Source organism: Chelonoidis abingdonii, chromosome 15 (genome assembly GCF_003597395.2).
Source record: "Chelonoidis abingdonii isolate Lonesome George chromosome 15, CheloAbing_2.0, whole genome shotgun sequence".
Taxonomy (NCBI): Eukaryota; Metazoa; Chordata; order Testudines; family Testudinidae; genus Chelonoidis; species Chelonoidis abingdonii.
In genome coordinates, this window is record NC_133783.1 from 45,799,635 (window position 1) to 45,811,823 (window position 12,189).

General features: G+C 42.2%; 1 protein-coding gene across 2 annotated transcripts in view; it reads left to right on the forward strand.

Moving 5' to 3' along the window:
* The window catches only part of CHST15 (carbohydrate sulfotransferase 15), an 83,236-nt gene that overhangs the window by 18,412 nt on the left and 52,635 nt on the right, over window positions 1-12,189 (forward strand). The gene's annotated exons all lie outside the window — the stretch shown is intronic.

Sequence of the window (12,189 nt, forward strand, 5' to 3'; positions counted from 1 at the left end):
TTGAAAAGTGATATTAACAAACATACAAGTATCACTTTTCACAGCAGATTTACTCAGCCCTGGCAAGTCTGGGGACAAATTAAGCCCTGGCGGGTGGGGGGCAGCGGGCACCAGGGGCAGCAGGGGTGAGTGGGTGGCTCAGGGAGCAAAAGGGGAGCCAGAGCTTGAAGCCGTACAACCGGGGCCCAGGAAGAGAGCTCAAAGCTATGTGGCCAGACCCTGGGGCAGGACCCCGAAGCCCAGCAGCCAGAGTCTGCCAGCATACCAGAGCTAAAGCCCAAAACCTGAGCCCTCCACCCCGGGAAGGTGGGGAACTCACCAGCTGCCTGTTCCTCCAGCATTGTGCCCCAAGTGTGTCCGGAGGGGGGCAGAGCCAAACCCCTGCTGGTGGCCCCAGCAACCAATACCAAAGCGGTGCATCCAGGAGCAACAGGGATGGAGAGGGGCCACTGCTTCTGCCCTCCCCCACATCACAGCCCAGGAGGCTGTGGTCACAAGAAAAGCCTCCGGGGGGTCCATTCCCTCTCACCATATTGGCACCAACCCAGGCAAATTTGTGATGGGTCACAAAATATTTTATGAGACCGTACTCTAAAATAAAGGCTATACTGGAAGGCTATCTCTCCCAGTCTCTCTAAGGGTATGTCTACACTATGAAATTAGGTTGATTTTATAGAAGTTGATTTTTAGAAATCGGTTTTGTACAGTTGATTGTGTATGTCCAGGCTAAGCACATTAAGTCAGCGGAGTGCGTCCTCGCTACTGTGGCTAGCATCGACTCACGGAGCGGTGCACTGTGGGTAGCTATCCCACAGTTTCCATGGTCTCCGCTGCCCATTGGAATTCTGGGTTAAGCTCCCAATGCCTGATGGAGCAAAAATATTGTTGCGGGTGGTTTGGGATACATGTCGTCAGTTCCCTCTGTGAAAGCAACGACAGACAATCGTTTCTTACCTTTTTTCCTGGGTTACCCATGCAGATGCCATACCAAGGCAAGCATGGAGCCCGTTCAGGTCACCGTCACCACTGCTGTTGTGGGCAAGTCTACTATGGGGGCTGCTGTGATCCAAGTAGCCAGTACAATCACTGACATTCTGTTATCAAGGGTAGTGACTCTGGGAAACATGCGGGCCTTTTTAGATTTTAGGTGCATCATATTCCTGTCCTTTGTTGCTGGTGAAGAAGTCTTGCAGCCATACATTCCAGTCCGGTTGGCACTGTAGCACCCCATAGCACTTCTGTGGTTGACACATGTAACAGGTCCAATGCTCTTGCTCTTTGCCTTGGCCTACCCGGACCTCCAAGCATTCAACACACAAACACCTGCAGCAGCTGGCATTGCTACAGAGCAGCAGCTCCTTGTCTTCGCAGCAGACGGTGCAGTAGGCCTGCTAACAGTCATCATCCACCGCTTCCGCTGCAACTCTGCTCTCCTGCTCCCCAGCGACTAGCTCGGGGGATCAGTACTGGTCCTCCTGGGTGCTGCTGGCAGCAGATGGTGCAGTAGGACTGGTAACTGTCCTCACTGGACATGTAGCTTGGCCGGGGGTTCTGGGAATGTCTTCCCTGGCTGGCTCCTAGCAACCTCCAGGGCATGGTGTATGGCTCCATCACTTCCCCTGCAACTCTGCTCCCCAGCAACAAGCTTGGGAGAATCCATTCATGAAGCCTGGACAGTAGTAAGGAGCAGTTCAGCTATAGACTGAGCAAGTGCAGAATGGTGGTAGAATATGCCTTTGAACATTTAAAAGCTCACTGGTGCTGTTGGTCAGACTTCAGCGCAACCAACATTCCCATTGTTATTGCTGCTTGCTGTGAGCTCCATAATATCTGTGAGTGTAAGGGGGAGATGTTTATGATGGGGTGGGAGGTTGAGGCAAATCGCCTGGCACCAGGGCAATTAGAAGAGCACAGCAATGCATGCTGCGCATCAGAGAGGCTTTGAAAACCAGTTTCATGATTGGCCAGGCTTCGGTGTGACAGTTGTGTCTGTTTCTCCTTGATGCAAGCCCGCCCACTTTGTTGATTTTAATTCCCTGTAAGCCAATCACCCTCCTCCTTTTGAAATAAAATAACTATTGTTTTGAAACCATGCATTCTTTCTTTATTAATTAAAAAAAAAACAAAAAAGAGGTAATGGACAAGGTAGCCTGGATGGGGGTGGAGGGAAGGACAAGGCCACATTGCTTATTGTAGCCACTAAAAATCAAACTGTTTGAATGACAGCCTTCTGGTGCTTGGGCCATCCTCTGGAGTGGAGTGGCTGGGTGCCCCACCCCCGCGTTCGTGGGTGTCTGGGTGAGGAGGCTCTGGAACATGGGGAGGAGGGTAGGCGGTTATACAGTGGGTGCAGCGGGGGTCTGTGCTCTTGTTGGCTTTCCTGCAGCTCTAACAGACACTTCATCATGTCCATTTGCTCCCCCAACAGAAGCTTCATCTTGTCAGTTTGCTCCCCCATTAGCCTCAGTATCATGTCCTGTCTCCACTCTTCGTGCTCAATTAATCCTTTCCTGGCCTCTGCCACTGAATGCCTCCGTGCATTAAGCTGTGCCCTATCAGTGCGGGAGGGCTGCATGAGCTTGGAAAGCATGTCGTCGCGAATGCATTTTTTTTTTTGCCTTCTAATCTGCAATAACCTCAGGGACAGAGATGATACGATTCTGGGGGGACTGCATGGTCATCTGTGCTGCTGAGTTTGCCGTGCTGACCAAACAGGAAATGAAATTCAAAAGTTCCCAGGGCTTTTCCTGTGTACCTGGCTAGTGCATCGGAGTTCAAAGTGCTGTCCAGAGTGTTCACAGTGGTGTACTCTGAGATAGCTTCCAGAGGCCAGTACCGTTGATTTACATCGACACTACCCCAATTTTGACCAAGCAAAGTTGATTTTAGCACTACTCCCCTGACCGGGGAGGAGTACAGAAGTCGATTTTAAGAGCCCTTTAGGTCGATGGAATGGGGTTGGTTGTGTGGACGCATTCATTTTTAAATCGACTTAATGTGGCTAAATTCGACCTAACCCTGTACTATAGACCAGGCCTAAGAGACTTCTGATAAGGTTTTATTTTGCTGTCTTTCCTGTTACATGTGTACATTAATGAAGTCATAAAAAGTCTTCAAACTGCAACTAATTTTTCATGTTTTATTTCAAGAGCGATTCTCTCTGAGTACTTTTTTATGCTCGTGGTGCATCCTACACTCATGTGCTTCTAAGAGCCTAGAATGTGTTTGCAGCCAAGGACAAGTTATTAAATTAAACCTCATGAAATTAAAGATTTATGTCTTTGATTTGGGACATAATGAATAATATTGGTACATTGAAAAAGATGAGCTAGAGTCGGTAAATGTATTTCAGTACTTAGAAATTCCTTTAAACAAAGATGGTTCTTGGATTAAACACTTTAATAATACTAAAGTTTGGGTTTACAGAACCTTAAGTGGTATTTGCTTGGAATTTTGCTGGAGATTTTTATTTAGTTCTCTACAGAGCCTTTTAAGTCAAATGTTCTAACTCAATTACTCTGGCATCAGGGACTGGAGTTTTGGGGTTGTTTTGTTGGTTTCTCCTCTATGGAATATTTCATGAAAGGGTCCTATGTCTCCTTCAGTGAATGATGAGGGAATTGATTAGAAGTGAAACTATGTTCTCCAAGGGGAAGTTCCTTGCATCTTTGAGAGTCCCTGATGATTTTCATAAAACTGTGATGACAGTGGGCCTTGATTGCTCATGCTGATGCCATAGGGTGGAGACTGAAATCATGGGTGGCTACAACAAACTAAACCCATTCCATATATTTTGGTGTGTTGCTGTTGAAGCAAAATCTCTAAAGAAAATGTAACAACCAAATTTAGGGATGTTTGGAAACAAGCTGCCCTTAAATGGGGAAACTGTTGTAGAATTGATCTTATATTTGTTAGTAGTTGGAATCCTTTTCAACAGAACAACCATAGCTTACTCAGTTTCTGAATGCTCACCCACAGGCAGGTTTTTGCCTGTGTTTGTGCGAGAAGCTAGCTGCCAACAGTAATTGATAGAATTTGGGTCATTTTATCAAATGTAAATGTTTGACTGCTCACAATATGATCATCTTTTTTTCTTTCCATTTTCCTTAAAACGCATTTCCCCGTGAGAAACATTTCAGCAAATGATCTCTCTATTAGTCAAACGAAAACACTCCGTATTATATGTGTCTATCTGATGTCAATTGTAACTTCTGGGGGGAAGAGACTATGTCTTAATATGTTTGTACAGAACTGAATGTCTACAGATGATGATCAGAATAAGCACCTACGGTGGAGATCATTCCATTTCCTCTGCTCACTTTGGGCCAGAGTGTGTCCTGCTGCTCTGCAGGGCATGTGGTGTTTGTAGAGGGCAGAAAGATTTGTGTCCTGTGCTTCTATGGGATACTAGGGGAAAATTGCAGTCCTCATTCCGACAGTGACTTCTTTCTCCATGCATCCCATGAGACATAAGATGCACCCCAAAGGGAACGGGAGTGGCAGGAGCACAGCCCCGTTCCTAGTGCTCACCAGTTAGCATGATGGAGGAGTAGACAGAACACCCTGAAGAAGCATAGCATCGGGCATGCTCCTTTGCACCCCATGGTGCTTTGGAAAGCATTCTGCTTCTTGCGGGGGGCGGGCATTTTCCACTCCCTCAATGCAAGACTGGGCCTTAAAAGCACAGTTGAACCCTTTATAATTTAGATTGGGTTTAGTTTGAGACAGTCTCTATATCTAATACAATAGGAATTAAGTGGTTAACACCTGTGTTGAAAAATAACAATAATAAAAATCTATTGAAGCGCTTGCTTTGGCTTGGCTCTTGACTACAAATTAACACTGCCTGGTGTACTATGGCAAATGTTGCCTTTTCAGCAGAGAGAGTGCATGCCAAATTCTTCTTAGCTCATTAATCATTATGCAAAATTGATGATTTTTCCTGGTTTCTTTCCATGTGAATTTTTGATGGGGAAAGGTGTGAGATTTTTATCTTATTTGTTTGATGTGCAGTCGACGTTATGTACATCATAATTTATGTTCAGATATCATTGGTTGTATTCTTTCCTCATGCAAAGTTAGGAGTTTGAAACTAAGCACACACAGTTATATTGAGGTTAGGACATGTCTGTACTAAACGTACAGTTAAAGTCAAGAGTCTTAGTTTATCACACAGTTGTGGTATGGACTGTCCCGTGCTTCTCCGAGTTTTAACCTATTTACTGGGGCCTGGTTAGGGCCCATGTATGCTACAACATTTTGCTGTGTTATAACCGGGTCCCCTGACCAAGTTATAGGTATGATAGACCAGGTCTCATAGGGTATGTCTACATTGCAGCTGGGAGCAGTCCAAGTAGACACACTCATGCTAGCAAGGTTTGATATTGCACTAAAAATAGCAGTGTGGATGCTGCGGCATGGGCTTCGGCCTGGGCTCTTAAGTCTTGGGGGTTGAGTGGACTTGAGAACCTGAGCTGCAGCCTGAGCCACAAAGGTCACGCTGCTATTTTTAGCACACTGCTTGAGCCCTCCTAGTGCCAGTCTGTCTACTCAGCCTGGGAGGCTTGCTCCCAGCTACAGTGTAGACATATACATAGTGATTTAAATCCTATGCTGGAGAACCCTGAATGCTGACAGGCGGGTGAAAGAGTGAGTTGTATATTGTAGTGCATGTGTGTGTTGGTGGAAGTGGATGATGTAGGTAGTGATTAGTTTTTAAACTGTGATTTCGTTTTTATGAATTATGAATGTCGTAGGTACTATATCAAGTGTGGGTGACACTTAGGTCTTGCATAAGCCGCATAGAAAAGTACTACAGTAATCGTGACACAAACTAAGCGTATCCATATGGAGACAATTGAGAGTAGTAGTATTTTATAAAGTGGTCAATAAAGTCATTCCACTTGTTAAGGGATGGATGAAAGAATAAGAGAAAAGTGGTAGAGTTCATGCCTTAGATTCATTGGTATGTAGTTGTTGAATAGGGAAGGAGATCCTGGAAATAAATGTCATATGACTGTTGGAATAGAAACACTTTGTCTAGGAGATTGCAAGCCACATATTCCATAGGAAAGGTTTGCTTCTGGTTGTAGCCAGAAGTTATTTGCGGGCAGTTTGGGTTTCATCCAGTGATGCCACATTACTTTTACATTCCAAAATAGGAGCTTCGCTATTGTGATTTCTTATGAATATTTAGACCTTGCTTTAGTCCAATTTTTGGACTGTAATTTACTAATCAGCTATCTGTCTATGGAACGAGTGTCTAATCCTTTAGTGTTTTAATTAAATGGATTTTTATACCTTGTGTTAATATTTTAAAAACTTAAGTTGTTGAAAATTTGTAAAAGTTGTTGCTGAGCATGGAACACTTTTTAAAATTATTAAAGCAAAATATATAAAATTGTCATTTGTTATCAATGATTAGTTTTGATAGACTAATTTTTGTTTGAATTTACAAGAAACTTTAATGACAGACTGTAATAGTTTGTCTTTTCAGGATGCAGCTGTGTATGTTTCCTTTCACCCACTCAGCAGTAGATGAAAGATGAAGTGCCCTATTCATGAAAAAAATACGTACACAGTAGTCGTGTATAGTCTAGATACATTTTTTCCACCCAATTTTTAACGCATGTCTGTTGGAGAAGATACCATACTTGATTCATAAAGATAAATCTAATTTAGATGTGTGGTTTAGGCAAACAGAGATTTCAATTCAGGATGTGGAGAAAACCCCTTTTCTTGTAATGCAGGGGTAGGCAACCTATGGCACATGTGCCAAAAGCAGCACACAAGTTGATTTTCGGTGGCACACTCACTGCCCAGGGCCTGGCCACCGGTACGGGGGGCTCTGCATTTTATTTAATTTTTAAATGAAGCTTCTTAAACATTTTAAAAGCCTTATTTACTTTACATACAACAATAGTTTAATTATATATTATAGACTTATAGAAAGACACCTTCTAAAAAAGTTAAAATGTATTACCGGCATGCAAAACTTTAAATCAGGATAAATAAATGAAGACTCAGCACATCACTTCTGAAAGGTTGCTGACCCCTGTTGTAGTGTAATGATCAGGTAGGCGGCTGTTAAAATACATGTGTATTTAGAATTGTCACACAAATACTACTGTGCTGCGTGACCAGAAAGTGTTAAGCATCCTGCAGAATAAATGACTCAAATTTAACCCTTAAAAACATATAGGGAGATAATGTTTGTGTTTTTGTGTATTTACATATATATTGGTAGAGGTCAACAATGTAATCAAACAGTCCCTGTCTATGCAGTATTCTGATAATTCAGAGATCAACAGAACATTTTAACATTTAAATGAACTGTAAACATAGGATATTGTATTCATCTCTCTTTGAAACATATAGCAAATCAACTGCGAATGGTGGAAAAAGAGGCAATTGCCTTATGTTGATCTGTGTGAATAATTACTGGTGATGCTTAGAAAATGTGTCTGTTGTTTGCAAAGGGACCCCAACGTGTCAAAGAAGGCCTGAAACTGTGTAAAAAAATGGCTTGGGTCCTCCTCCTGTGTATCTCAGATCTGCTTGAGGCTTCATGCAGGGGAAGCCTAAACCACAAGGACTGAGGTCCCAGTTCTGACTGGACCACCCTGAATACAAACATTGGACTGTAACCTGTGAACTGTTTCTGAAAGGACTCTTTGCATCTACAAAGCTCTCCATCTCTGCTATGAATCTGAATCTCGAGATTGACTCATGTCTGTATATACACTGATCTCTCTCTCTTCTTTTTTAATAAATTTTAGTTTCGTTAATAAGAATTAGCTGTAAGTGTGTATTTGGGAAAGGTCTGGAATATTCATTAACCTGGGAGGTGATGTGTCCGATCCTTTGGGATTGGTAGAACCTTTTTAATATGATGAATAAGATTTTCAGTAATCCTCATCATTTTGACTTGAGTGTCTAGGTGGAGGCCTGAGCTTATGTTTCTTTAAGGGAATTGTGTTGTTGACTTCTGAGTAACTAGTGGGGTATAATAGAAGCTGCTTCGTGCTGTCTTGGTAAATGTAAGTATTGGAATATTCACCAGCTTTGGGGATTGCTTGCCCCATTCTTTGCAGTGCACCCTAACTGAGTGACCTCAGCTGGCTCCCCTGGGATTCCGGTCACAACTACATTATACCAGTATTAAGAATCTACCTTAAAATAGCCCTTTACACCAAGAACACTGATTTATTGCAGAGTGAAAAGTATTATCAAATAAATTCTAGTAGATAGCTTTTTGTTGCATTATTTCAACATTTCAACATGGAGCATGTGGCTGTATGAAAAAACATGTTTTACCAAAGCACAGAATAAACAGGCAATGGCGATGTTATGTTATTCACAGTCCATTTAGTCCTTTTACTCATAATGGTATTCATCTATCTAAAGAATCCTAAGTTAGCAGCTGATGACTCAAAAACTCAACAGTTAGTGATTAATGCTTTATGCCTTTTAAAAGATGGCATAAAGCATTCGTTTTTAGATGGTGTAAAGAATTTCCAGCTCTAAATTTTCTTGAGATAGCAGCTGGTAAAATCATGTAAGACTTGAAGTGGAAAAAGAGCAACATGGTAATCAAAATAATGTGATATTTTTTTTAATGTCCATCATTTTGCAATATGCCAAAGCTAGAAACGCTTGGCAAGGGCCATGCAAATACCTTTAAGACAAAATTTTTCCAAGTGTTGGCCCTATATTGATAATCAATAGGGAGAAATGAATCCCTTTTTAAAGTGACTGAAGGAATGATTCATTTAGTGTTAACATTTTCTATAATCTCAGCTATGTTGTGCTGCATTTTTATATCTCTGTAGAAAAGAAGTGAATTAATATCTAAGATGAGTTATTGTCTCTTGTAATGAAGAGTAATGGAATGATTTTTGTCATGCACAAACTAGGAACATTTACTGACTACTCAATTTTTAAGATTAAAGACACCTTCACCTTCTCATTGCTGAAATAGCAGGGCTGAATGGCAATCTGGCACTCAAGATAGTGCTAGACTGGGGGACCTGCCATGATGGTTCTTTGCCCTTACATAGTGCAGCCAAAGGGCGTGAAATGTGACACTTTGACCTTGAGTTCAGGCTGGCATCGCTGAGTATAGGCTGAAGTTGGCAGTGTGCAATAAAGGGAACGGGGGAGGATAAACACTACTCTTTCTTGGTGCAATATTAAGGTGTGACTCATTGCTAGTTAGCTGCCTAAGCTATGCTCTCCTGTCCCAGAAGACTGATTTCTGTACCTTTCTGAGGTCAGCGTATTCCAATCCTCATTACTGTTATGCACCTTCGGTAAACAGTAGTTCAATCTAAATCTTTAATCCTGCAGACAGGATATCAGTCAGTGAGAGTTTTATTCTGTTTTACTAGCATGCTCATTAAACCTTACTATCGCTGCATAATTGACTTAACTTCCATCTTGTGTCTATTGCAGATGTAACTGAAGTAGTCTTGTGGTCACATGTGGTTTAGAGCCATGTTTAACCTGGCATCTTCATGGGTGTATTCCTGTACTCTTTTCATTACCCAGTTAATAAAGCACTGACAAAAAGCTACAAGGTGTTCTCTCTTCCCTATAAATGTATATTATTAAAGAAGCTACCTCTCCTGACATTTAACTGTTGCCAGTTTCTAAACAAGGTGCTGCCACAGTACTGCTAGTACAATATTCTTACAACGACTTGGGTGAGAAATAGACAACCAAAGATTATTCATGCCATGAAATTACAGCACTTTGATTCTAAACGATGGTGCTAAAGATAAACCTTTTATAAAACTCTTTAACATTTTCCCTTTACATTGCTTATTAAAAGGACCGGCGCTAGTGTTTTTAGTGCCCTAGGTGCTTGGCCATTTCGCTGCCCCGCGCGCTGGTCCCGCGGCTCCGGTGGACCTGCCGCAGTCGTGCCTGTGGGAGGTCCACCAGAGCCGCGGGAGCAGCGGACCATCCGCAGGAGTGCCTGCGGGACCAGGGGACCCTCCGCAGGCACGATTGCGGCAGGTCCACCGGAGCCGCCTGCTGCCCCCCCGGCAAAATGCCACCCCCCAATAATCCTGGCGCCCTAAGCGATTGCCTAGGCCGCCTAAATGGAAGTGCCAGCCCTGCTTATTAATATAGTGGGCCAAACACTGCTGTGTTATACCTATGACTTCAGTGGTTTTGCATGGGTGTAATTGAGGACAGAATTTTAGTCTACAATATTGTGCAATGTATCAAAGGCAGTTTTTAATGGAAATTAAGTAGGTAAATGCAGTTATTCACGTCTGAATGTCGGTGACATTGCAGCAGAATTTTCAGAACCCCTCGTGATCTATCACTAACTTTGAGCACTCAGCAGCTGATCTACCAGTGATCTGCTGCACGCCATTCATCCATCTCCTTGCTAGTCACACCTACAACGATGCACCACCATGCCTTCCATTATGACTATCTCTAGGTTATTTCCATCTCTATTCCTAATGTGACTAAAGTACATAAGCTTGTGTTGATTTCCAGCATCAAGTTCTGCTTCCGTCCAATAATATTTCTCACATAAGCATTCACCTTTTTGTCCATCCAGGAGATATGCAAAAGTCTTCACCAGCACATTTCAAAAACTTCAGGTTTTTTTTTTCAGCAGCATTAACTTTCCAGGATTCACATCCATGAATGGAAAAAAGATAGGCTTTTCACCAATTAGACCTTTGTACATTTCCAGATACCACTTTTTTCACACTTTCTTAAGGGAGGCCATTGCTGAATGAGCCATTCCTAGTCATCTTCTGATTTCTTTGGAACAGCCTCTTTGTTTGGATATATATGATCGCAGATAATTAAATTTACCCACTGCCTCTAAGTTTGTCTATTAATCGAGATGTCTTCTTGCATTCTGTTTTGGTAGTCATGTCAACATACATGCATTTTGTTTTCATCATGGTCAGGTGTAGTCTGTGTTGCTCACTAACTGTTTTTACAGATTCAAATATATGTTGTATTGTATTGGTGGTTGTAATAAAGAATGTAACGTTATCAGCATGTCTGAGGTCGGTTAAGAGGTGTCCACCTTAGAAATCCCAACTCCTTCCACTTTGTCAAAACCTTTCAAGGCTCGTCTCTCTCTTTAACATGTATGCAGAATTTATTGACTTGGTGACAAAGTATGCTCTTGTCTCACTCGCTGTCTCCAACTCCTGTTCTTACTGTGGTCTGTTGGTGGCGGTAGAGACTTGTCATGAGTTCAGTGAGATGCTTTGGAATCTTCATATCTGCCAGTATCCTACCAACAAAATCATATTGGACAATATCAAATACTTTTGAGTAGTCAAGAAAGCACATAATCAATGGGTGATTGTACTCTCTGCGTTCCAGTCATGTGATGGGTATTCATGATTTGGTCATGCATGCCTTAGCCTCTTTGAAACCAGTTTGTTGCAGTGATAGTTCTGTTTGTACTTGTCATTTCTTGGGATCCTGAATTATGTAGAGCAGAACTTTGCTGACGTGATTACAAACTGTGGAATAAAATGAAAACTGTTGTTGTTGAAACCACCAAAGCATGCTTTCTGAAAAGTCAGCATCAGACAGCATCATGGTTAACTGAGAAGCTGTTTGAACTGGCAGAAAAGTGACAGAGCGAAAGAGAATGGCTTGGAGATTGAAGAACATAAGAGAGAATGTAAGTGAGCACACAGAGTCAGAGGCACTCTAGGTGAGATGAGCAAATATGAAGCGAAAATGTATGGAATTTGAGAATTTTAAAGTAGAGTAATAATCCAAAAGGTTATGTTCACAGTGGTAAGATTTCTTACCGAAAGGTTTTCCCTGTGATCAGATATAGTAAGAGATCACAATGGCAGAATTCTTGCTGATGATATTAAACTAAGGTGGTGAAATTATTGTGCCAATTTCTATGCCTTACCAGAGCCACTCATAATGCACGGTGACAGAAAGAGAGCATGGGAGCCGGAGCCATCGATCCTCTGAGAGGAAGTGGTGTTTGCTATTATGAAAATGAAGCCTGAGAAAGCGTCAGGGATAGATAACATGCCTGTGGAATTGTTAAAAAGTGCAGTAATGATCTTATTTGGACAATTTGTAATGATGTGTGGATAACTGGGAATTGGCTGAATGGACTGGAAGAAGGGGATTTTTCTACCGTTAACAAAGAAGGGAGACAGAGTGTAGTGGAAA